This window comes from Corapipo altera, unplaced genomic scaffold (assembly GCF_003945725.1).
Source record: "Corapipo altera isolate COAL_440 unplaced genomic scaffold, ASM394572v1 1b, whole genome shotgun sequence".
Taxonomy (NCBI): domain Eukaryota; kingdom Metazoa; phylum Chordata; class Aves; order Passeriformes; family Pipridae; genus Corapipo; species Corapipo altera.
Window position 1 is genome coordinate 1,356,804 of NW_020884881.1, and position 25,813 is coordinate 1,382,616.

Here is a 25,813-nt window from a genome sequence, read left to right on the forward strand (position 1 = left end):
TTGTTGTATGAAATTGCTCAAGTTTCACAAGCCACTGGGCATAGGGTAAACTTAGTGGTAACAAACCGAGCAGGAAAGATTTTTCTCCCTCAAGGAAAGAGAGATAGTCGAAGAAAAGTAATACAAAGCATTTGTTCAGTGAAAGAGTCGTACCCAGAAAAAGAAATGCTGAAAGAGAATAACAAATATGAGTAGCTAGCAAACTAGTGGCTTCATCTAACTGCAAAAAAAACCACCAAAAAAATTTGAATTACACACTGATCTGAGCAGAACCTGACCTCAAAAATACGTTAAGCATTATAAGCAATTTAGGGAAAAAGAACATGAATGAGAACTGAAGACACCACTGTACACACACACACACACAAATAATTGACGGTGTGTACAATGATTCCTAGTAAAAGGACAAAATTCATAGGCTATAATAAAAATTGCTATGGATACCAGAAAAAGAAAAATCTATCTTGTGTGATGTCAAAGATTATAAATAAAAATAATGGATCCAACCTAGAAAAGGAGGGACAGTCTGGTGAATATGAGGATAAAATGAAAATTGTAAGATTATTTTATTCTGTGGAAAGTATTTGAAAAGAATATGTGAATTTGGGAATATACATACATTTTCAAAGAACAGACCAAGTGACCTATTAAACTTTATCTCACTTGGAAGATTCTGACAAATATATTCAGGGAATGAAATGTCATTAACTTCAATATCATTGATGCTTTCAATAAAAGAAAGTTTCAATAAAAGTATACTTGTTCCTGTACAAAAAAATTATAAAATATTTTATTTAATACATACATTATCATTGCCCAAATTATTTTGGATGAGAACTAAAAGAACTGAAGCATTTGAGGCCAATGCAACTCATTCTGCAGTGCTCTATTCCCTGCAGTGTGATGCAGAGACATTCACTTGCAATTGTAGCACTACAATCTGCAAAAATAGGCCGGGTTGTTCCATTCCACCCATCTGAATTCTCCCATTCTCCTTTTGCAGAACTGATGGGGAGAATAATGCTCACTGTCAAACACACTTCGTAGCGCAGGGTCAAAGTTACTTACACAGGACTTGGGCTGGCTTGGACCTGCTCAGGATCCAGCACGGGACAACACTTGCTGTGTTGGGAAATAAATGACGAGCGCTATCCTGCTAATGCATGATGTAATCATTAAGTCAAGGGCAGTCACAGAGAAAGCTATAAAACAGGTAAAATCAGTAGAGCATAGGCACTATTTGCTAAATGCCAGCTGTTAATCCAGGGTAGTTAATATCCAAAGGAAGAATTTGTTCCCCTGTTTCCCAGACAGATTGTGCCTTACTGGGTATATGGAATCAAGCCTGGTATATCACAGCAAAAGTGTATTGTGATTTTGAGTGCTGCTTGAAAGGCATAGGCACTACAGTACAGTGACATTTCTCAAGCACACTTTTTCTTATGGTGGTGCGGAGAAGAGACAAAGAGACTAAAACAATGCCAGGTCTTTTCTTCCTCATCCTGCTGGGGATGCTGGGGACTGGCTGATACAACATGAGTTGGACTTTCTCATGTCATGTGGAAGAGCAGCCACCCTGTGTAAAACAGAATGTTGTCTGTTAATGGGGTTTCTACAGAGCAGTTCCTTTATTTTGATTTGCTTTAGCAGCTGTTCTGGAAAGTAAATGAATTTAAGAAAGTGATACCTTTGCTTGCAAAGTGTTTTCAGCCAATCTTTGAGTAAACAATCTGTAACACAAACTAATTTGAGCTGGTTTATTTGTTTATGTTAGGGGAAGATAAAGGAGTGTTTGGCAATGGCACTCACAAAGCACTCAGATGTTACCATTTCTGATTTTCTAAAACTAGGTTTCTAGCCTCACTACTACAACTCATAAAGCCAAAGGGTTTGAATGTGCGTGTGTTTGTACATATGAACTCCTCAAGCTACTGGTGTCTGCATTCGTGGCTTTTTTCTGTCACCATTATTGAACCTGTCCCAGCTGGTGCTCAGACATGATGATGTCCTATATTTGTTCTTTATAAAAATAACTTGCTCAATTTATTACTGCAGCAATTTGATAATAATTGTTTATATAGTGGGCATCTTTTGGAGCTAACTTGGTGCAGGTAATGCTTTGACTTAACTGTCTAATGCAGTGTGCTCTTTGGAAAAGTCATCAACATACATGCTTTCATTTTACTTTTTGTCTTTTTTTCCTTTTAAGTAGGTAATTCTTACAATTTATCCTTATATAATTTTATTGAAAATTAGGCTAAACATCAAGCATTTGGTTATACAGTATCTTGGATAAAAAAATAGATGAGCCACTAAGGTCGATAGTTACTGCCCCAGTGGGTCACTAGCACATCTTCAGACTGTGCACTGACTCTCAAATTGAGCAATTTTGTGTGATAATATTCACATTGTTCTTTTTAACATCCTGAGTAGTGCAATATAGTGCAGAAAGTGCTTCCATCTCCTAGGGAGAGAAATTCCTTTTAATTTTCTGTGTAAATAACTGACTATTTAGGTCTTGAATTCATCTACATACCTTACCTTTTCTGCACTAATTAAAGGCCTGCTCTTGTTAGGTATCATCTGCAGGCAACTGAGAGAGACAGGCACTTCTGCAGGGTGATTCATCCCCCCTCACCCACTGCTGAGGATTGGACATGAACTCAAGAGGTTCCTTCAGAGAGTCTATGACAACTGCATTCCTAAAGCAGGCACCTCAGCTAAATGCCTGAAGTTCCCTGAGTAAAGTGCTCTGTGGCATCCAATTAGCACAATCTTAACCATTTATGTGTTAGGTCTGTGCACCCAGCTTTGTGTCCATGATTTACTGAGTCATTATTAGAGGGAGAAGTTACCTCCTGGCAAGGATAAATCTACTAGATAGATGTTGTACATAGATGGAATGAGTCATGCTCTAGGTGTTTCTGTCTTTTTCTGTCAATGATAAAGTGTGTCTGTAATAAGTACCTCAGAGCAAGGACATAACTTTTAGATGGATGAGAGAAATCCCATCCTAAGCGATAAAGGAAAGTATCAATTTGGCAGCTTAATAGTCATTTTACAGCTTATCCAGTAGGATAAAGTAGACAGCAGGATGCAAACTTCACTGTAGTGTTATGTGAGTATCATTTGAAGTTATTAGGTTCCAATTTGCCTGAAGAGTGGGAAAATAGCTCAGCCTTCATTGCCATTAACTCAATTGCTTTCAGCTGTACCACAGATTTTATGACATAGCACTGAACTGTCGCTACACCAATTTTATGCCATGAAACAGGTAGATTAGATACTAACTAGATAGGTTGGAATTGAGCTTTCAACTCAATTGCGATACCATGATAAAAGAAAAAAATAAATTCAACTGTAGATTCTTTGGATCCATTAAGAGTAGAGATGGAGAAAGGACTGGTATTGTTCAAATATGTGATAAAGGCTATAGATTAACAAAGATTTTAATGTTCTCAAGTCTTGATCATATTTTTGATAAAAATACCTGCAATTAATGTTTAGTGTTTGAGGGTTTTGTATATATCTTAGGTTGATAGATTTAAAATCCTTTAAATGTCCTAATAATTCTGTAATCAGATTGCATGCAAGAGGGAACAACTGGCTTTTACACCGAAAAATTCCTTGCAAGGCTATACAGACCAGCCTTGGACAATTTTCTTAGTATTGACTTGTGTGGTCTTGGATGAGTTCTAAGTGCAGAAGCAAGATCAAGCGTTAGTTTAAAGTTCAAGTCATACTAGTGTTACTGGGGGCAGTGTACAGAAAGTCAAAGTTTGGTTTTGTTCAAGGAGGCAATAAATGAGCCTAAACCAAAAGTTTTCACCTCAGAAGTTGGAAAACAAAGTCTATATTTTTAAACATAGCTATTAATTCTCACTGGTGCAATGTCTAAGTACCTAGTTTGAGATTAGTAGTTAAAATTTCTGAATTAGCCTTACACTGGCTGAGGCAGCGTAAGGAGTTTTTAATGCTTCTGGATATCAAATATATGGCACCAGAGACTGGAAGGAGTTCTCAAAATTACTTTGTTTCTCATATTTCTACATTGGTTTGCAATGAAAACGTGAGCAGTCTTTAAAGGCTTTATCTAGCAAACAATCCAACAACATGCAGGTCCCAGAAAGAGACCTGGGGGTCCTGGTCTATGGCAAGTTAAATATGAATCAGTAGTGCCCTGGCAGCCAGGAGGGCCAACCGTGTCCTGGGGGGCATCAGGCAAAGCATCAGCAACCAGTCGAGGAAGGGGATTGTCCCACTCTGCTCTGCACTGGGGTAGCCTCACTTTGAATATTGTGTGCAGTTTTTGGGCATCACAATTTAGGAAAGATATTAAACTCTGAGAGTGTCCAAAGGAGGGCAACAAAGATGGTGAAAGGTCTTGAGGGGAAGCTGTATGAGGAGCAGCTGAGGTCACTTGGTCTGTTCAGCCTGGAGAAGAGGAGACTGAGGGGAGACCTCATTACAGTCTACAACTTCCTTGTGAGGTGAAGAGGAGGGACAGGCACTGATCTCTTCTCTGTGGTGGCTAGTGACAGGACCTGGGGGAATAGCCTGAAGCATGTGTAGGCAACACTCTCAGGCACAAAGTGTAATTCTCGGGGCTGTCCTGTGCAGGACTAGGAGCTGGACTTTGATGATCCTTGTGGGTCCCTTCCAACTCAGGAGAGTCTATGATTCTATGCCTCATCTCTTGAATCAATATGTTACCTGACACATTTACAGCCAAAAAGTATTATGCATTTCACATCAACCAAATTAAAGAAAATAATTCTAAGTCAAAGAGATGTTTGAGTAATGTAGAATTCAAAGAATACAATCCTGAAAGGGTCCTCTGGAGATCATCTGATTTCTAAAGTTAGGGATTAGTTATACCTACAACTTGCTTGAAAGATTTCCCAGTTCTCCTAGACAAAGTATTCTACTGTACTCTTACTGCTACAAGGCTTTCTAATATTCAATTTCAGATTTTTTTAATGTGATTGAGATTCATTAGTCCTTGTGTAACCCTTAGTGGACATGGAGAGCATAAATGTTCCTTCATCCCTTGTAATTCTTTTTCCATTTCATACCAGTAAATACTATTACCATGTTTTCCCAATAATCTTTAAAGAAATGTCCTTCCTTTTTTCTATCTAAGCTAAAAATCTTAAAAATTCTAAGGCATCAATACAATGCCATATTTTCTAGACTTCTACTGATTTCTATGTTCTGCTGCGTCTTTGTTGTTCTACTCGGTTATAACTTCTGCCTTGGTATAAATTTTTGCATATCTCTCTGCTCAGTTGAATCTAACTTTTTCCTGGTCATTCCTTCCATGTGAGAATTAGGTTTTTTTGCATACTAGGCCAGAACTCTGGCACACCTGTTGGCTGTCTGTGTTGTGAGCCACACTATGCAAAAAATAACACTGGTCTGAAGACACAGGTAAGCCTCTAGTAGGATCTTGAAGAGGCTGTGCATGTTCAGCTGACATATAAATTTAGTGCTGATCAACACACACAGAGGAATGTATTTACCCTTCTGCAGTTTTACCTCTGACTGCATATATGTACATGTCACACTAATGAAGAGACTTATTGCTACATGCCTCTAGCAAACAGGAGTTACCCACTGGGCAACCGGGCATTCCCATTTGGTGGGGTTTTTTCCATTTTTTTTTTATACCCATGTATTTTCCTGATTATTTTTCTATATTTCCTTGGAAGCAAATTACTTCAGCATAATCTTTCTGCTCATTTATAACCAGTATGGAAATATTTACCAGCAAGAAGAAGCTGTTTTATGCCAACAGAAAATTGTAAATTATTAATGTTATTCAAATGAGAGGCACATTTTGGATGAATGGCAATTCAAATTAGAGAGACAAAGGCACAATTTGAACTCAATCTAGCCACTTCTGTTAGGGATAACAAGAAGTGCTTCTACAATTACATCAATAGCAAAAGTAGGGGGCAAGGAAAACCTCCATTCTTTGTTGGACATGGGAGGGAACATAGTCATCAAAGACGAGGAAAAGGCTGAGTTGCTTAACACCTTCTTTGCCTCAGTTTTCAACAGTAAGACAGATTGTCCTCAGGACAAGCGGCCTCCGGAGCTGGTAGACAGAGACAGGAAGCCGAATAGCTCCCCTGTAATCCAGGAGGAAACAGAGACCTGCTGAGCCACTTGGATCCTCACAAGTCTGTGGGACCAGATGGGATCCATCCTAGGGAGATGAGGGAGCTGGCGGAGAGCTCGCCAAGCCTCTCTCCATCATCTACCAACAGTCCTGGCTCACTGGGGAGGTCCCAGATGATTGGAAGTTGGCAAATGTCACGCCCATCCACAAAAAGGGCTGCAAGGAGGACCCGGGAAACTACAGGCCTGTCAGCCTGACCTCAGTGCCTGGCAAGATTGTGGAGCAGATCATCCTAAGTGTAATCACATTACACTTACAGGATGGACAAGGGATCAGACCCAGCCAGCACAGGTTTAGGAAGGGCAGGTCCTGTCTGTCCAACCTGATCTCCTTTTGTGATCAGGTGACCTCTCTGGTGGATGAGGGGAAGGCTGTGGGTGTGGTCTATTGGGACTTCAGCAAAGCCTTTGACACTGTCTCCCACAGCATACTCCTGGAAAAGCAGCCCATGGCATGGACAGGGGCACTCTCTGCTGGGTTAGGAACTGGTTGGAGGGCTGGGCCCAGAGAGTGGTGTCCTCCAGGGATCAGGGTTGGGTCCAGTTCTGTTTAATATCTTTATTGATGATCTGGATGATGGGATTGAGCGTACCATTAGCAAATTTGCAGATGACACCAAGTTGGGGGGGTGTGTTGATCTGCTGGAAGGCAGGAGGGCTCTGCAGAGGGACCTAGACAAGCTGGAGAGATGGTCTGATTCCAACGGGATGAGGTTCAACAAAGTGCCGGGTCCTGCATTTTGGCCACAATGACCCCCTGCAGCGCTACAGGCTGGGGACAGAGTGGCTGGAGAGCAGCCAGGCAGAAAGGGACCTGGGAGTTTGGATTGACAGGAAGCTGAACATGAGCCAGTAGCATGCCCAGGTGGACAAGAAGGCCAATGGCATCCTGGCCTGTATCAGGAACAGTGTGGCCAATAGGTCCAGGGAAGTGATTCTTCCCCTGTACTCAATGCTGTTGAGGCCACACCTGGAGTACTGTGTCCGGTTCTGAGTTCCTCAGTTCAGGAAGGATATTGAGGTGCTGGAGCAGGTCCAGAGAAGAGCAACGAGGCTGGTGAAGGGATTGGAGCACAAGTCCTATGAGGAGAGGCTGAGGGATCTGGGGTTGTTCAGCTTGAAGAAGAGGAGGCTGAGGGGAGACCTCATCACTCTCTACAACTCCCTGAAAGGAGGTTGTAGCCAGGTGGGCATTGGTCTCTTCTCCCAAGCAACCAGCAGTAGGACAAGAATGCATGGTCTTAACTTGTGTCAGGGGAGATTTAGGTTGGATATTAGGAAGAAATTTTTTACAGAGTAATCAGCCATTGGAATGGGCTGCCCAGCGAGGTGGTGGATTCACCATCCCTGGAGGTTTTTCAGATGAGACTGGATGTGGCACTTAGTGCCATGGTCTAGTAACCACGGCAGTGTTGGATCAAGGGTTGGACTTGACCTCGGAGGTCTTTTCCAACTCAGTTGATTCTATGATTCTATGATTCTACTCTGGCCCACAGAAGGTGACATAGACTGAGTCTACAAAAAGTGAATCAGTAACTGTTACGTCCCGCCCCAGGAAAAAGGGGGCGGAGGGGGTAACCCAGGTTTTATCAATAATTCCTTCGGGGTGGATTAAAGCGAAACGACACTAAATAATCGGTGTTTGAAAACATATATTGACGAGATTTATTTTAACAATTCTGTATTAACAGGCATGCTAGCAGTTTGGGTGCTGTCATACAGCAATGTGACACAGAGATAACCTTTGGGGAGGGAAAGAAAATGCATAGGGGAGAGAAAGGCAGGATAAGAGCAAGGGAGAGTAAGGGAAAGAAAAGCTGAGAGTGGACAGATGTATATAGTCACCGCCCACGGGGTCCAGCGATGCTTCCATGTCTGTCAGTTGAAGTGGTGGCCTTGATCTGCTGGGGGTGAAGGGGGGAAGCCCCCATACTCTAAGAAGTTATGAGTTATTACATCACGGGCCATGCCTCGAGCCTCCAACAACTCCTGGGTCTGTGCTGAGTTTTTTTTTTGTGTCTCGCCCGGTTCCCGCCTTTAGGGAGGGAGGGGCCTGATTGCTCATCAGATGTATCAACAGTCAAAAGCCTGCGAGCTCGGCTTCTTGCCTTTTCAGGGCTTCACACCTTCAGCACTGGAGGGAGGGAGGGGCCCGACTGCTCATCAGAGGTATCATGCAAGTCAAAAGCCTGCAAAAGTCTCCTAGAATGCATAAATCATTAACCATTTCAGTCTCTGACAGTAACTCTGGCCAAGTTCTTATAAAATGGTCACAATGAAAGACTGCTTTTTCTCTCTACTCTAGATGGGTGCTAAATGCTTTAGCATTAATCATGTGAACATTTCCTTCTGTGTAGAGCTTCAGCAAGTTTTTAGGGCAGGATCAGAGCAAGATATATCTTCATTGACTGTAAATCTATTCCTGAGATTCCCCAGAGTAGTTTATAGATAATTATGGATTATAAAACTGTTTGAAGTAGCAAATAAAAGATGATCCATCAAATATGGTTGCAAAATGGTTGTGTATCCTGTGGTAATTGGAAGTGATTTATTTCTTTGAAAATTAATTATTATTTCCCTAAGCTTTCCTTAAAAAATGAGTATGATAAAATCCCACTTTATGAAATAGAAGACTCCAACTATAGTCTAATCCACTATTAAGTTCTTCTTTTGTCTAGGGGCATGTGATTTTGGAAGTAATATAACAGCAGAGAAAGAGATACTTCTTAATATGTTTCATTGCTGATATAAAATTCAGAGTGAGATTCCTACATTTGCATGATTTCACCAGTTGCAAGGTCTTTCCCCTTTCCTCAGTAAAGTGATAATTTCCTTTATATTCAGAGAAGTGTCTGTCCTAGGTGATTTACTCTGCTCAACGCAGAAGCAAGAAAATAGCAAAAAAAAAAGCCATCTAAAACAATCCTACATAAAGCTTTTGAACTTTTTAATCTCTATATTACTCTTATATTATATTTGTTTCATAATGATCTGATTACAGGTGGTTTTATTAGCAAATTCAAATATCTGTATGGTCTGAAAAGTGGAACTGGAAATAAGTAGTTAATTCTGTTTTATATAGGCATTCTGGAAGTTCATATATCATCTTTATATAGACAGTTTCCAAGTAGAATCAAGTGTAGCAGAAACTGTAATAGTTCTCAAATGACTAGTTGAAGAGTATAAAAAATACCCTCCAGAAATTCTATTTCTATATTGCAAAGAATTAAACTATTGGAAATAAAATATAGTCTAGACATGAAATTCTCATGGAAATTGCTATTTCCTAAAGCTATTCCTCTAGGGCCTAAAAATATTGGATATTGCTATCTCGAAGTGTAGTGCAATTTTTATAGCATGCAACAACATTTTAAGACTATGCAAGATAAATAGCCTGTGAACACTGACACTGCTGCCTAGATTCACGACTTACCATGGGTCTTCCTGAATCTATTTTGGCACTAGCCTTTATGACTCCAAGTAGTTCTTTTCATGTCTTTGACATGTAGATTGCTAGCCTGGGAAAACACCTTTCTACACTGCTTTGCAATCCAAATGAACTGCTACCTCTGTAGCTTTCAGAAGTCATTTAAATTAGTTTCCCAAGCAGGTGAAGCAGTTCCAAGGAAGTTTATTATGCAGATTTTCTTTAAGGCTGCATTCCAGCTGTGTTAGGTGTGGAAACTCACTGGTATGGGAGCTAGCAGGTAAGCAACCTCCTACCCAGTCCCTGTGAAAAGTCTTGACTTTTTATTTTTAATTCAAATTCAAGTAATCATTTTCACACAGAACATTTATAGTCTACTTTAATTGGCACTTTTCTCAGCAGGCTTAGTAAACTAGACTCTTAGATTTTGAAAGTAAAAGACTGTTGAAAGTAAAAGGATCTGTTGCCTCAAGCATTCCTATAAACTGAGATTCCTATTTACTTAAATAATCCATTTTTTCAAAGTTATTTTAGAAGTGCATAAAGACTTTGTCAGACTGGACTTACAATTACTTTTATTGTTGTTCTTAATATGGAAATCACAAGCAAATCTGAGTCTGATGTCTCACTGGTGGGAACAAATAAGGAGTATCTTCTAGCAATTTGGGCAAGATGGACAAACTATTTCTAGACAGATCTAGTTAGAAATAGGTAGTAATCTATTTTTGATTTCTGCAGAAGGGATATGTAAGCCAGCAACAGGTAAAGAAAATAAACAAAAGAGGCTTCTGGAGCCCTTAAATTTCTTGTAATAGAGGGCAAACATGGATCATGCCCTTTTAGTAACTACATCTCAAAACTTCTTTCCAGCACACAAATAGTTATAGCAAAGCTGTAATGAGTTTTAACTGCCCTTGAATTCACAAACAGGGTAGAGGGGAAAAAAAGCAGACTCAGCAGACAAGTTTTCAATGCTCAGGAGATAGAGCAGATTTAGCTCCAAGAAGGTCTTGGAATAAAATCCTTGAGATTAAAGTCTGAATCAAGTTAATACATGCAAAGGTGAGGAGAACAAAAAACCTATCAATCAAATACACTGTGAAGTACTACTGCATGGGAACTGTTTGATCAAACTATATTTGACAGAAAATGCCAATCTACTTTAAAAAATCATAAAAAAAAAGAGACAAAAAACACCTGACAAAAGCTAGTAAGGAGTGTAACAGTCTTACAGAAATTAATCTAAGTCCACATTGACTAACAAAATAGACTTTCTCGGAGTTGGAAATGGGCTTAGCAGCAGAAGATGCACTGATGTGCCTGCTCCAGTAAGATACAGCTGAGGGTGATTTTGGCTGAGGAATGCTGCCTACATCTGTGTGTCTCTGCTGCACAAGTGAGAGATGGGAGGGGACTGTAACTCCTTCAGTCATCCCAGACAGAGACGGGAGACCTTATTTCCAGGTACTCTCCTTCCTCCTCTCCTGCCTCCTTTTACACAACCTGTTGCGAAGGAATAACCAAGAAACAAAGCTTCCTGCCTTGTAAGCCTTGCATGTATCTTTGCTTGGGCAGTGATCTGTCTCTCTATTTGGAGTGAAAGCCAATATTGTTTACCAAAGATAGTTTATTGCTGGTCAGTATCATCTGTCATGTTTTCTACTCTGTATTATTCTCAGTAACTATGGTTAATAAAAACATTAGAATTTTAGAAAAAAGTGAGTGGAGAGCATTAACATGGATTTTGCATGTGTACCACATGAATAGCACCCAGGTGGATTATATTTCCATAACAGAAATGTTCTGGCCCTAAGACACATTCTGGTACAAAAAAGTGAAGCCTGCCAGCTGAGAACAAGAAACTGGATTTGTTGAAATCCAGTGATCCTGGTATCCTACACAGCAAGAATTTAGGAGTATAGGGAACGCTGCTAAGTGCCTCTTGTACTCTCCACTATTTACAATGGCAAGGTTGGTTAAGTTCCCATTCTATGCTGTTGTGGTGAGGACATGTGCTTCTCCCTGTCTCCTGAAGCGTGCTCTGAATCTGTCCATCCTTTCCTAGATGACCACATCAGTACACGTGAATAGTCCAGTGGGCTTACTCTTGCTAAAGGCATGATCTGAAATATCCAGTAATGAATGTGGGCTCATTGTATAAATTTGCAGAGATGCACCAGAGCTACCTGTGTTGTCTGGATTTTCCTTGGTGAGTCTTTGGGATGAGATAAACTTCAGAAGCATTCTGTGCTGTTGGTTTAAGATGAAGTTTAGGTTCCCAAACTTTTTTTCACTTGAGCTGCGTGAGGAGGGGTGTCTCTTTCTTTATTCTGTTAAAGCTACTGCTTTCAATATGTACACAACACACAGGAATCTATCTTTCTTGACATAAAACAATTTCGCTCAGATTGCTTTTAGCTTTCACATTGGAAGATATAATTTAAAAGTGCGTTGGCATAGAACGACATAAATGACAATGAGACATGAATGGCAATCAGGTAAATAGGAAAATTCTTATTTACTAATTTTACAATGCCTATTGTGATGGCAGCTTGGCAAGGGATTAGAAAGATTTAAATATAAATTAGATCTGTCATTCTCAAAATGAAAATGAGTTCGTTGTTAAAAAATTGTAGGGGAAAAAAAAGGCAAAAAAGCCTTCTGTGTTGCCTTTAAAAGCTTGGATCTGAACCCTGGAAGGCACTGAGTGCAAGCCACATTGTAGGAGGCCTCCCAGAGGAGAGCTGTGCTGCTCCTCTCCTGTGCTACACAGAGAAGCACAAGTCAGAGATAGCCTTGCATATGCAAATGTGCCAGAACAGGGAAAAATTGCAACTGTAGGAACTGCAACTAAAAGCTCTCAGAGACAGCAACAGCAGAGCTGCTCTGCAAACCAAGTATGGGACTGAAACCTGCCAGTTCAGTCCATGGTGGCTTTTAGACTTAGAAGGTGCAGTGCAGAACTATCCCACATGGAGACCATCTCAGGCCCTAAAAATAGCCCAGACAAACTAAAAATGTCCTATGCTAAATACACTGCAATTTTCCATGCTTTACCATTTTCAAAATCCAGGCTGGTGTCTCTGTATTTCATTGTACCCTGCAGGTAAACTATTTTATTTGGAAATAAGGGGAAACTCTTCTTTGGTCTCCATTGCACGATACAGACACACCCCCAAAGCTCCAAGTGTGCAGTGGACAGTGGGAGCTGTCAGAGTGTCTTGAACTGCTATAATACAGAAGAGGTCTCTGGTGCATGCAGAACATACTTCCACCTGGAAAGTTTACGTGCACATAAGAAGGAAAATATTCTCTGAAGGCTGAACAATAGTACGCTCCCAAGCTTCCTGGTTTTGTTATATGCTTGATGTACATCCTGGAGTGACTGCACTGATTTCCATGTCTCTTCCTCAGTGCCCTGGTTGAACCCTGTACCAGATGGTGGGGCTCAGTGGAGTCAAGCCATAGTTCTCAAAAAAACAGTTTGAATTCTTTAGGCTGGAGCTGACAATGAACTGTGAAAGATATCTAGGAAATCTTAACTAAAGAGAAAGAACGGGTAAATCAAGATAAAGGCAAGTGACAAAGTTATTCCTACATGGGGAAAGCAAATCTTAGATGTGCACAGGACATGCCAAATGCACATGGTGCTAACTAGAACTTCTGGAGCAATCTGAGCTCCCATAGCTTACCTGCAAGGGATACAACCTGCCTGGGTCTGACTGCATGTGAGGGCAATGCTCACCAATGCCAAGAACTCTGGGAGCAAGTTATGGGAGCCAGACCCATGTTGTGATGGGTTGAAGGAAAAGAGTGTCCTGAGGGATGTAAATTCAAGGATAGGCTCTGTCCCATGGCCATGATGGGTGAGCATGATACAGAGTGGGTCATTCTGCCTACGGTTTGTGGAATTTAGGATGGGCACTTTGGAGAAATGAAGGTTGGATTTGGGGGTGTCCCAAGCTGTTCCAGAATAGAGAATGAGAAGAGGGCCTCAGTGAAGGGTGGGAGAAGGGGGTATGGTGTGTGCAGGATAGGATCTGACATGTGTGACAGAGGCTCAGAGGACAGCTGCTGAGAAACATGTTACAGGTACCTTAATGACTTGTTCTCCTGAGAGATTAAGTGGTGCCAGGGATGTAGGATTCATCTCAGTGGAATCAGACTGGCAGGAGAGCAGATGATGTGTGGAGAGAAGGGAAGGGAGATACCCCATCTTCATCTCAGTCTCCTGCCTCCCTTCACCCCACCATGTGCCCTTAGCCTTGCAACCCGTTTTGGCAAAATCACAATGCTGATTTTTTGCCACTCATTAATAATGAGATCAATTATTATCGTGCTTCAGTCTTGGGTCAGCCAAGTTCAATTTTTGTTTACACTGCCTAGAACTTTTGGTCCACCTCTGCCTTTCCACATTAGGCATCCTATTTTTTTATTTATGGTGTTCAGTGATATAGACTGTGTGGTATTTGTAGATATCCAGCTTCTCTTCCCATCTGGGAAGACATTTCCTCTATTAGTAGCTGCCAGCAGTGGCTCTTCTATTATTTCATCTTCTCCTGCTGCCCCACTGTCAGGAGGAACATATTCCAATTTGTGTTATATCAAAGTGAAATCAGAAGCCACCCAACAGTCATACTCATGATTTGGAGGAGCATAGAAATGTTTAGGACCAAGTTATTGGGTTGAATCCAGCTCATTCAGTAGCAACTGGAAATGGTTAGTGCCTGCTGATGGGCTGGCAGTTGTGGGGCGTGATACTGGTGGCTCTACTCCAGTTGCTAATGGACAGATGTCCACATCATAAAACCCCAAACAAAAATTAATGCTGTTGCTGGCAGCCTCAGCAGGCAGTGAGGCTGTTCTTACACCGAGCAGTGCCCACAGAGAAGCCCAAGAGTACTGGAATGAATAATTTGTAGACCATTCCTCTGTGGGGCTTGTTGTGGGGATGAGAACCATCTACACCAGTAACTGTAGGTCTTGTTTTGAAAGAAATAGTTTGATGATAGAAGCCAGAGGGTATATTGCCGGAAGGAGGAGACAAATTGGTAGGTTAATGGGGTGTGAAGAATGGTTTGATCATTGTTCTCTGCACCTCTTTTCTTTTTGTTTCTCATACTTCTGCAGACCCATTTCTGTATCTCCTCAGCCTTCCTTGGCTTTATTCTACTCCCCATCACTTCCACCAAGTACAGTAATGCTTCATTCAAATGTTGAGAATTATTTCACTTCTTTATTTAATACTGCAGCCAGAAAGAGCTGGTGTATTCTGGGAGGAAATCCCTATTTGACTAAGGAAGTGAATGCTAGACCGAAAACCAGTCCTAAAGATGCCAGATGGGATTCTGGCTGTAAGAATTCTGTGGAGTGGATCCTGTATTATAAAGATGCAATGTTACAGTAAAGAAATCTGCTGCTACACATGAAGTGGAAAAGTCTTGTAGTCCACAACTTGGACTGAAACAGCAACGGCAACGCCGAGTCCCTCTGCAGTAATTCGACCTACATAGTCTAATTACTGTTTATCTTATTTTCCTTGTTCTTCTGACACATGAAGCTGGCTGCCTATTTTCTATGAAAAAAAGCAGGCAGAAGAATCCAACCCAGACAAAAACATATTTTAGCATTGGCATTGAAAATTTCAAAACTTTATTTTCATTTTTTCTAGACCTTTACCAAGGAATATTGTTTTAAAATTATTACGTAAAATAAGTGTAACACATAGTAGGATGTTACTGAGGAATGAAAATATGTGTTTTGAAAGTTCTATGCCATCTTCTTTCTTCAGCGTAGCAAATAGCTTTAGAGTATTTTTCTTATAATTTTAGAATAATTTTATAAACTGATATTTTTTAATTTCTTTTCTAAATCATTATCTAAAATAATTTTTCTATAGCTGACCTTAAAAAATTAGATAACTGAATATTTTTACTATTTTCTAATTTTGGAGGTTTATCATTATATACATTTAAGCAGGATATGTCGAGAAGTACCAAAAACTTAGTAAAAATATTTCACAAACATGATATATGACTTCTAAAATGACAAAAACCTTTCAATATAGAAATTAATATCTTGACACTGAAGTTGATTCCAAAGACAAAATTGTTTTTATGCTGAGGAAGAAGAAAAATACTTTTTAAATTACCATGTTGCAAGTATAACAGAGAGTCCACAGCTCAAAACTGCTCTAACCCATGGCACTGCTGCCATTACATTGCTGTGCAAAGTGCTCAATCCAAAGTGCTGTATGAGCATAATCAGAGCTAGCACTTTAAAAACAAATAGTGGAAGGTTTTTTTATTATCTATATGTGGGTGTTAACAAATGCTGCATCAGCATCTGCTAAGGATGCTCCAGTGGTCCTGGCCAAATCTCTGTGAGAGCAGTCAGAGAGTCAATGTGGCACACAGCTCAGTGATCTCCAAGTGTGGCAACCTCGGTATCTGCTCTCCAGCACAGGATCTCTTCCTTCGACCTTGTTTCCCGCTCTGCATGGACCCACTGCCTGGGGGTACTCTACACTCTGGCAAAGCAGAACATGGTTTTGCTCCCCCCACCCTACCTCTGTATAGCCATGAAAAAAATTTTTACCTCCATTGAACAAGTCACTGTTACATCGAAAAACAAAATTAAGTCAAACTGTATTTCTTATTATAGAAAAAAAGAACTCTTTCAAAGAATTTGTTCAGTAAACGATAGAACATGGTGCAAGACCTCTAACAGGTAATGTGTTATTATACTACTTACTGCAATCAGCTGTGTCAGAAGACACCTTTAATCAACCACCCTATAATTATGCTAAGGGTTTCACAAATGACAAATCCAATTGGCTGGGCCAGAGCCCTGCCTTTCTAGTCAAAGATAATTGTTTTGTCCACTCACCTGTTCATTCACTCCAGCAAGACCTGGCCTGTCTGGAGGTGAGTATTTACTGATTATTTTTATACTGTTTAAATTTTTATTATTTTTAAATTCAAATCTCAGAGAGAGAAGGTAAAGTTTGGTAGGACTTTCCAGAAAGATTGTCAGGAATCCTAAAGTGTAACAACCACTTTGTTACTAACCTGTGCATTATTTTTATACTGTTTAAATTTTTATTATTTTTAAATTAAAATCTCAGACAGGGAAGTTAATTTTTGGTAGAACTTTCCAGAAAGATCGTCAGGGATCATGAGGTATAACAATCACTTTATCTGTGCATTACACACACTGAGCTGCATTTGACACTATCACCTGTTTCTCTCTCAGCATAGTTTTTTTTTTTCAATGCAAATGATTCACTGAACTATTACACACATAAAATTACTTATTAACTGCACATATGTAGCTGTCAGAAGTATTGAGTAAGACCTATCTCTCCAGATAAAATTGTTAAAACAATCTTGCTTTAAGTAAGTCTTGTTTCAAACTATTTAGGTTGTTAGTCTAGGCAATTTTTCTTAGTGGGTGGGAATATGTTTCCTTTACAGGTAAGAGTAGGCTAATAGGGATTTTTGTTTCTTTAGGAGTCTACTGGAATACACTTATGCCTGTGAAAGCTTAATAAGAAGTTACTTGTCCCTAGCAAATACTTCTAATCGGGGTGAAAGAAAAGACACCTGCATGTTTTCAGCCTTTCGACTCTGGTAAATGATACATTGCAGTGTAATTGCTACTTTTGAAGCCACAAGCCAGCAAGACAATTCTCAAAATATCTGAGGCAAGAGGTTTGAGTCAGAATTGCTTGTAAGCATTGGAGCACGTGCTGGGCAGTCCCACACAGGTGTGGGCTGGCAATGAGTATCCACTGAACCCTCCCAGGAGGGGAGTGAGGATATGGGCAGCGAGAGCCAGGCCTGAATGGCACATGCTGTCCAAGTTCTAGCTCCCATGCCAGTGGTGCAAATTCACTCTCTCAACATGACAGGTGTTAAGGTCTTTTAACCTTAAAAACAGTAGACATCATTGTGTTTCTCAGCTTTGCTGGTTAGCCAAAGTTTGTGAGGGTTTGCAGGTTGTTTCAGTTAGAAGCAGACATGGTGATGGGGTCAGATGTCCCAGCTGTGTGTCCATAGGGACAGCACTAGCTTTGCTGCCCTAAGCAGTGGCTGGTCCAAATAAACAGAACTCGCTGTTTGCTCAGCTCAGAGCCAGGAGACCCTGCTTTTAACCCCGCCTCTAAATCCTTTTCCTCAGGCTTTCTCCAAGGGTTATGCTAATGTGCTTGCTCAGGCAGACCCAGCTGTGCTCCTTTCTTCTTTTCCATTGAAACTGTTAATTCTCTGCACACTTGCTTCCCAAAACAATGCTCGATAATGTTAATGTCTCCTTCATAAATCACCGGTGTTCTGCATAGCTTTGTACTCGCTTTTGTTTCGAGACTTCTACATCTGCTTTCCCATCTCTCCCACTTATCTCCAGGGATGGGTGGCAATTAGACCAGCTCCTCGGTATTAGTAGGTTTATCAAAATAACAAAAGGCTGTGTGAGGACTGTGAAGAATCAGCAGGTGAAAAGAGACACTGTAGGAAAGAGAAATTACTCTTGAGGCAAGGTTTATTTCTTTACTGTAGTATCATATTTTCCTCAGATTGTATTTATTTATATATAATCATGTGGGAGAAAGGAATATGGAATGAATTAAAGTCCCAGGAGAGAAAGATTAAAAAGAGAGAGCATTCAGGTATTGCAAAAGAGAACTTGAAACTGCAACTGTGAAGACATATGTTAATGTACAAGCTGGTACTGAGGTTAATAATACATATTTATTTCCAAGGATAATTTGCTATGAGGACTCCCCCCCACCTCCACCTCCTGTTGCTCTAGCAACACACTCCATGGAGCGTGGCTACTGAAAATCCAGGAACAATTTAATCCATTCAGGTTTAATTTACCCCAGAAGCGTATCTGCTCCCTTACTTTTGAAAGGGAACATCACTACCGTCTTTCTTGAAGATTCTGTTTTTTCTAAAAAAGAGGGCATAATTTTGTGACTGAAACAGTTTCACATACAGAACTGACTGCTGTGTTAATTTTAATACTGCAGTACTTTCAATGATTAATCAAAAGCCTATTCTGGTCTCTTCCCCAGGCATTCTCGAGAGCAATCTCCCTTTTTCCAAAGGCACAGCTACTTTTGCTACAGTGTAAATAATTTATTAATTATCTAGATTCATGTAATGATTAATGCAATGATTTCTTGCTATAGAGAGAATATGTTTGGACTTGTTTTGTCACAAAATACTAGAGATTCAGAAGATGGTGAACATTTTGCAGAATAACCTTAGTAAGGTAGAATACTTTGCAAAGTCACATGTGACAGATTCTTTATCTTGTCCCCAATTCCTCTGCAATGAAAACTGTCATTACAGAATCTGAGTTCTGCCAAACCTAGTTACACATAACACAGGAAAGGAAATTTTTCCAAATACTCTTGGAAATGTATTTAGACAGTTTATTTGGCTAACTTGCTAAAAACCAAATTACAACATCAATAAACAGGCTGTTAGGATATCAAGAATTTTTAAAAAATTGAGAATTTTTAGAAAAGTGAGAATTAGAACTTGCAGGAGAAAAGAGAATGAGGAGGATAGAGGTTTTCCTAATTCAAGAAACTAGTCATGGAACACCACAGTAGTCATCATAAGACTATGAAAATAATTGGGGCATATTAGCAAAAACATATATTCTAACTCATTTAAATAAAATAAGTTAAAAACATATATTTAACTCATTTAAATAATTAAAAAGTAGTGTGACTAAATCTTTTGCATACACATTTTTATGGGGGGCTGTCTGCAACCTGGATCCTCAGTTCTTGACCTCTACATCATTGGCACATTTTGAGTTCTTCCACAGACAACAGAAATGCTGGCAATGAAATTTGTTTGGAGTTTTTTTCAGGCTTCAGGTCCTCATGCACTCATTGCCCTGTGCTCAGAAATAAAGAATGGGAGTAAGCAATGATGAAAGCGATGGTTTGGCAGTTCTTGATGATAAGAACAGCCCACAGGAGTGGAGTGTAGTTTGACAAGCAGTCTTAAATCAGACATGCTGGCTAAACTAGCCAGTTTTACTGGTTCATTTACTCAGTCATAAAAAACTCCTTTCTCTCTTATATTTTGATTGAGACGTTTTCAACCTAAACAATTCATTACATGGCCTCATTAACAGTTGCCTTAGCCCAACTGAGAAGATTAGACTGAAATGAGGGTGGACTTTTAAAACCACTGTGAAGATTGGTGCTTACCAAATTCTGACTTTACAGACAAGCGTAGCTTAATGCATTTGTAACAATGAGGCTACATCCTACTATGCAAAGACCACCCTTCACAGGTCAAACCTGCCATCAGCTGTGCAGCACAGACAGTTCATACCTCCAGAAGTGGATGTTCTTTCTGTGGAGCTTCCTATTCCTCACAAATGTTAATGTTATGATCACAACACCCATGCGTGTTTCGGTTAATTGAGAATCATTGCCTTCTCTTTAAGAAATGCCAAAATGATACAAGTGGGGATTGCAATATAACTACAATGTTACTCTTCCCTTTCTTCTGTGGCTCCTTCATGACTCTGACACCTGTTTATCACAGTCACTAGCCCAGAACATGTACCTCTGAAATAGCAGGAGGTTTTAATTTGAAGTTCCTACAGTGATACTGTTCCCTTCAACCAGAAGAAAGACCCCTCCGGAACAGAATGGAAGTGAATGGGGGTCATATCTCACAATAGCACCACCTGGGGCACCCAAGGACAGAGCAGGAGGGATTTATCAGTCATCTTAAATATTTTGTACTGATTTATGAAAAACACAAATATTGACCTTAGGCAGCTCTTCCCTAGCAGTGTGTGCTGCTTTGATACTATACAGAGAAACTAAGTTTATGGCTGTATCAATATTGGTGGTACCTTTTTCTTTTTTTTAAAAAAAAAGCTTTGGATTCTACTTTGGGTTCCAAGTTTAAATATGTTAACTTTTAATCTGATGTATCCTTAGTCTGTTCCTCTGCTCCTTAGGAGTCTTTCTCCTTAGGACTTAATTAGTGCTGATATCTTCACAGAAGCAGGAGTTGAGTCTTTAGACATCTTTTTACATGTTTACATTTTTCTAACCTTCAGATAAACGAAGAGAGAAAGCAATTTGTCCCAAGAACTTATAAAGGTACACTGTCTAGTACTGTATTTTGTCTGTAATGTCAGGAGATATTTCTACACTAAGATAGCTAGTGCTTATATGAAAACAAAAGAATAGAGACTAAATCCTCAATATTCTGGTCCCACCTGCATATTTGACTACACATCTTACATCACAGCTTCACAGGGATTTAAGAACTTACATGAAAGACCTAGATTCTTCTGCCCCATCAAAAACTGCAGTTCTACATGCGGACTTCTGTATCTATAGTTTCTTTGACACAGGGAAAAGACCAGCAAATTTTCACATCACTATTGTTTTGTTATTATGTCACTAATTAACAGATAATAGCACACACATTGTTTGAAGAAACAGTTAATAAACACTTGAGAACTATCACCTAAAGTGATAATTACATTGATGATCTCAGCCTTAGAAGTGTTCTTACATGCTATTGTTCATATGTTCATATGAACCTTTGCTTTCATATGTTCAAGTTAAAACAGGCAAAGTGCAAGATTTTATGTACTTTTGCTTGAAATTTGGTAGGTGTAATTAAGACTATTAACACAAGAATGTCAGATACTGGTTGTGCTTACTGGCTTAAGTTTAAGGTTAGCAGATCTGACTTGACTAAGCAATGTCTAATTATTTCAAGGCTAAACGTGGACTTTCATGTCTAATTTTCATAAAAAACTCAAAGCTGGATTCCTGTAATGTTTACTGGCACCTTTTGAACTGAAACTTTTTGAACAGCCCAACAGCATAATAAATGACTTTTGATGAGATACACTATCCAGTTGTGGTAGAACACACAACATCCATTTGTGTGACATTCAAGGGGATGTATAGTACTCCTCTCCCTTTTATTTTCTAGCTGTCTTTGGTCAAGTGAAGCTTTTTTTTTTCAGGGATACATGGCATGGCCCAGATCTATGATTCTGTGGTTACCAAAACACAGGAGCACACTTGAATTTCAATTGTATGTTTCTGTGGTTCCATTTATACTGTGAAAAATGATAGAATAATTAAACTAAGAAAATTAATATGATTTCCTCTAACACTCAACCTTTACAAATGCCAGATTTGGGAAAATCTAAAGCAGAAGCTATTTCCATAGACTAAGGGCATGTAGATCCGTCAGTATCTACTTCTAGTCAGGTAGCCCCTGAGCAGTTAGTGTTAATATTTTCTAAAGATATTGACTTTTTGACAAAGATAAGGGCAGATTTATGACTCAGCTCACTTAGACATTCAAGGAGGCTGAAGAGAGTAACGTTTATCAGAGCTGCCATTATTAGGCTGGGTCAAAGGCAATCCTCTTAATCAGAAACTATCACATAAAATAACCTATTAACTCATACCCAGTAGAGCACATTAGAGCAAGATTTGGAGGAAAACCATTTCCCAGCAATCAGTTAAATCAAACTTTGCAAGATTAGCCAATAATAAATGAATTTATTTAAACTAGTAAATATAGTATTTAAAACAATGCTTTCCCCTTTTCCTTTACACCAAATCAGTCTTTTACTGAAATCCACTTACTAAAAAAAAAAAAAACTTACAGGAATTAATAATACAATTTGTGTCCTGGTCCTGTAGTTTTCTGATGTCAACGGGGGCAAAAAGTCTTTTATAATCAAAGCCAGAGGCACGGTAAAAGCTGAACTACTCCTACAGCTCCTCTCTGAGGTGATCCCACTTTGTAATGACAAAACCAATTTCATAAAGGATCATTGTCCCGGCAAATGTCAGTTTGTATAAGCTGTTTATGTATGATAATTTTATTTCATTTGAATAAGTTGTATTTGCATAAATGTAAAATATATTTCTTCAGAATTATTGTGTGGAATTCTTTAAGTCCTCGAAGTCTCAGTCTGTACCATCTCAGGAAATTTCACGTGGGATAATGCAGGAGCCAGCAAGGGGAGATACTCTGTTGGACCTCACATTTACAAACAGGGAAGGTGAAGGCTGGGGACAGTCATGGCTGTAGTGACTATGAGATAGAGTTCAGGATCTTGAAAAGAGGGAACAAGGCAAATGGCAAGATCATAACCACTCCTTCAGGAAAGTGCACTTTGGCATCTTGAGGCATCAGCTTGGAAGAATTCCATGGGAGACAGCCCTGGAGAGAAGTGTCCAGGATCTGATTGATTTTCAAGAGTCAGCTTTTCCAAGCTCAAAAATCTCCACATAGAGGAAATCAAACAATGGCAGGAGGAGCTCCTGACAAAACTTTACCACAAAAAGGAAGCACACATGAGGTGGAAAAAGGGTCAAGTGAACAAGAGACACTGCTTCAGGTGCTGGGTTGGGGTTAAGAAAGCCAAAGCCAATCTGGAGTTGATTCTGGCAAGATATGTGAAGGGCAACATAAAGGGCTTCTACAGGTCTATGAACAGCTTTAGACAAGGGAAAACAGCAGCCTAGTGCTGAATGGGGCAGGCAGGAGATCCAGTGCAAAGGACAAGGAAGAGGCAGAGGTACTCAATGGCTTTTCCATCTCAATCTTTAGTGGAAAGACTGGCCTTTAGGAATCTAGACCCATGGGAAAGACTTACATGGGAGGAAGGAAGATGTACCTTCCATTTAGGAGGCCCAGGTTAGGGAACATTTAAACAAACTGGACATACAAGTCTATGGGACACAACAGTATGTGCCCACAAGGAGCTATAAGTGCTGAAGAAGCTGCTGATGTCATTGTAAGGTCACTCTTGATAATCTTGGAAAGATCACAGTGATTGGGGGAGGTTCCAAGGACTTAAAGAAAGTAAATGTCTTAAAAAAGGTTAAAAAAGGAGGTCCAAGGAAATATAGGCTGATCAGACCAGCCTCACCTCAATCCCTGGGAGGCTGAGAGAGCAAATAATTCTGGAAAACATCTACAGATGTTAGGGACAAGAATGTGATTGGAAGTAGTCAGCATGTATTAACAAAGAGGAGATTATGTCTGCCAAACCTGACAGCCTCCTACAAAGAGAGGACAAGGGGAGAGCACTGGCAGACAGCACAAGAGAGAACTTATTGATCTTGATTTTGGCAAGTCTTTCAACTTACAGTCTGTCTCCTGTAACATTCTTACTGATTTAGTACAAATTACATAAATGGACAGTGAAACTGAAAACTGGCTGAACTGTCAGGCTCAAAGGGTTGTGATCAGTGCTAGGAAGTCCAGCTGGAGGCCCATCCAAGTCCAGCTGGAAGCCTGTTCCCTGTAATGTACACTAAGGGTTCATACTGGCTCCAATACTATTTAAGGTCTTGATTAATTAGCTGAACAATGGGGCAGAGTGCTCCCTTGGCAATTTTACAAACAATCCAAACTTGGGAGGAATGGTTGATATATCAGAGAATCATGCTGCCATTTAGAGGGTGAGCAATGCATCTTTGCAGCAATGAAGACCAAGAGCCTCCTGGATGACATTAATAAGAGTATCTGCCACCAACAGGTCAAGTAATGTAGTAATGTGTTTATTCCCAACTATTTAGAACTGGTAATGCCACACCTGCAGTGTTATGTGCACCCCTGGGCTTCTCAGTACAATAAAACAATGGGCATACTGGAACAAGTCCAGCAAATTGCTACACAGATGAATAAAGGATTATAGTATTTGTCATAGGAGGAGAGGCTGAGAGAGACAAAATTGGTTAGCTCAAAGGAAAGATGTATGTCTTCTGCTGTCACCTCTGAATAGTACATGCAGCCCTGTTTTCTACAAGTCTCGTCAAGCTGATCCTATGCAAATGAGGTATTGCTCTTGGAGCAATTTAAATGAACAGAGCCATACCTTCTTTCCTGGTGATCGGATCTGTGATCTAAGTCTAGCTTATGAAACTGCTTCTTGGCAGGATTTCTTTAGTTATCACATCAGCAGCTGTGGAATGATAAAATATCTGTAGGAATTTTTAGATTTCAGTCCACTCACTGCTTTTATATCAAGGTTTGCAGTTTCTGCTTCTAGCTGAATTCAATAAATACAGACCGAAATCTTCTTTGCTTTGCTTTTAATTTGTCCTCAGAGATTTTGCACCGTCAGCCACCCTGGGGCCCTCTTCATGGTGACTCCTATATTTTCACGCACACTCACATAATCCCTACATACTTTACAGCCTCATCATGAGGCCTCTACAGAAAGTGACAGATTCAGGTTTGACCAATTTCAAAATCAAAAGGCAGCAGTTACTGCACAGAGGAATGCTTTAGCTTCTGGGCTACTATGTAAAAGTTGATGACTGTACCATGGCTACCACCAATAATATCTTTCTGAATTAAATTAAATGTGACTGCTCACTGTGGGTGTACTGACAGCCTCAGTTTTCCTAATGAACTGGGCAGACTTTGACTCGGGGTCACTTAACCTGTACATCTCAAATGGCCTGAACACACAGACGACTATATACCAAGACTTACCATAGGTTTTTGAGCCTGTTTAAAAGAGCTCTGGACAGAAGATAGAGTGCCTAAAATATTTCAGTTACCTCACTGATTTAAATGAGTATACATGGATTTGTTTTTAGCAAGTGTAAAACAGTCCAGGTTTCAATTTTGTGTTATCTTATATCTTTCCTTAAGCGCTCTGTAAAATGAACAAATTTAAGAGCTAGAATTTTATTTTGAGGTAGGTGAGAAATACTACATATACATTATTGCTGATTAAGAGAAGCCGTTGTGAAACTGCTCATGTCTACAGATATCAGTAATTGGCACAATCAGGACTACTTCCAAGCACACTCACTCTGATGCGAGTCACTGAATAGTATTCCACTGTCAGTTTTATATCTACAGTTTTATATATATACAGTTTATATGTGTATGATTGTACATTGTTCTTTTCCTTCAAAAGGGAATTATATTCAAACGTTACAATATATTCAAAATCACAAATGGTATTTCTTTCATGGTTAGAAATGAAATATTTATAATTTCTTACTTTATTTACATTTGCCCCCTTTTCTGCATTAGGTCTCAGAAATTGTTGAGAAGCTTCCTGCAGCCTGAAATGACAGAGAGCACTGTAAAAAGGACACCCCTATTTTATATCTAAAGAATATTGCTTAATAGGTATTAATCTGAAGAAATA

At 39.7% G+C, this 25,813-nt stretch overlaps 1 long non-coding RNA gene across 1 annotated transcript; it reads right to left on the minus strand.

Moving 5' to 3' along the window:
* Positions 1 to 17,513: 17,513 nt before the first annotated feature.
* Positions 17,514 to 25,766, minus strand: LOC113945503. The gene is made up of 3 exons (XR_003527115.1): positions 25,664 to 25,766; positions 19,371 to 19,525; positions 17,514 to 18,117 (listed from the first exon to the last, which is right to left on the minus strand). It is a non-coding gene; the product is annotated as an uncharacterized LOC113945503 (long non-coding RNA).
* Between the last annotated feature and the right edge of the window lie 47 nt (positions 25,767 to 25,813).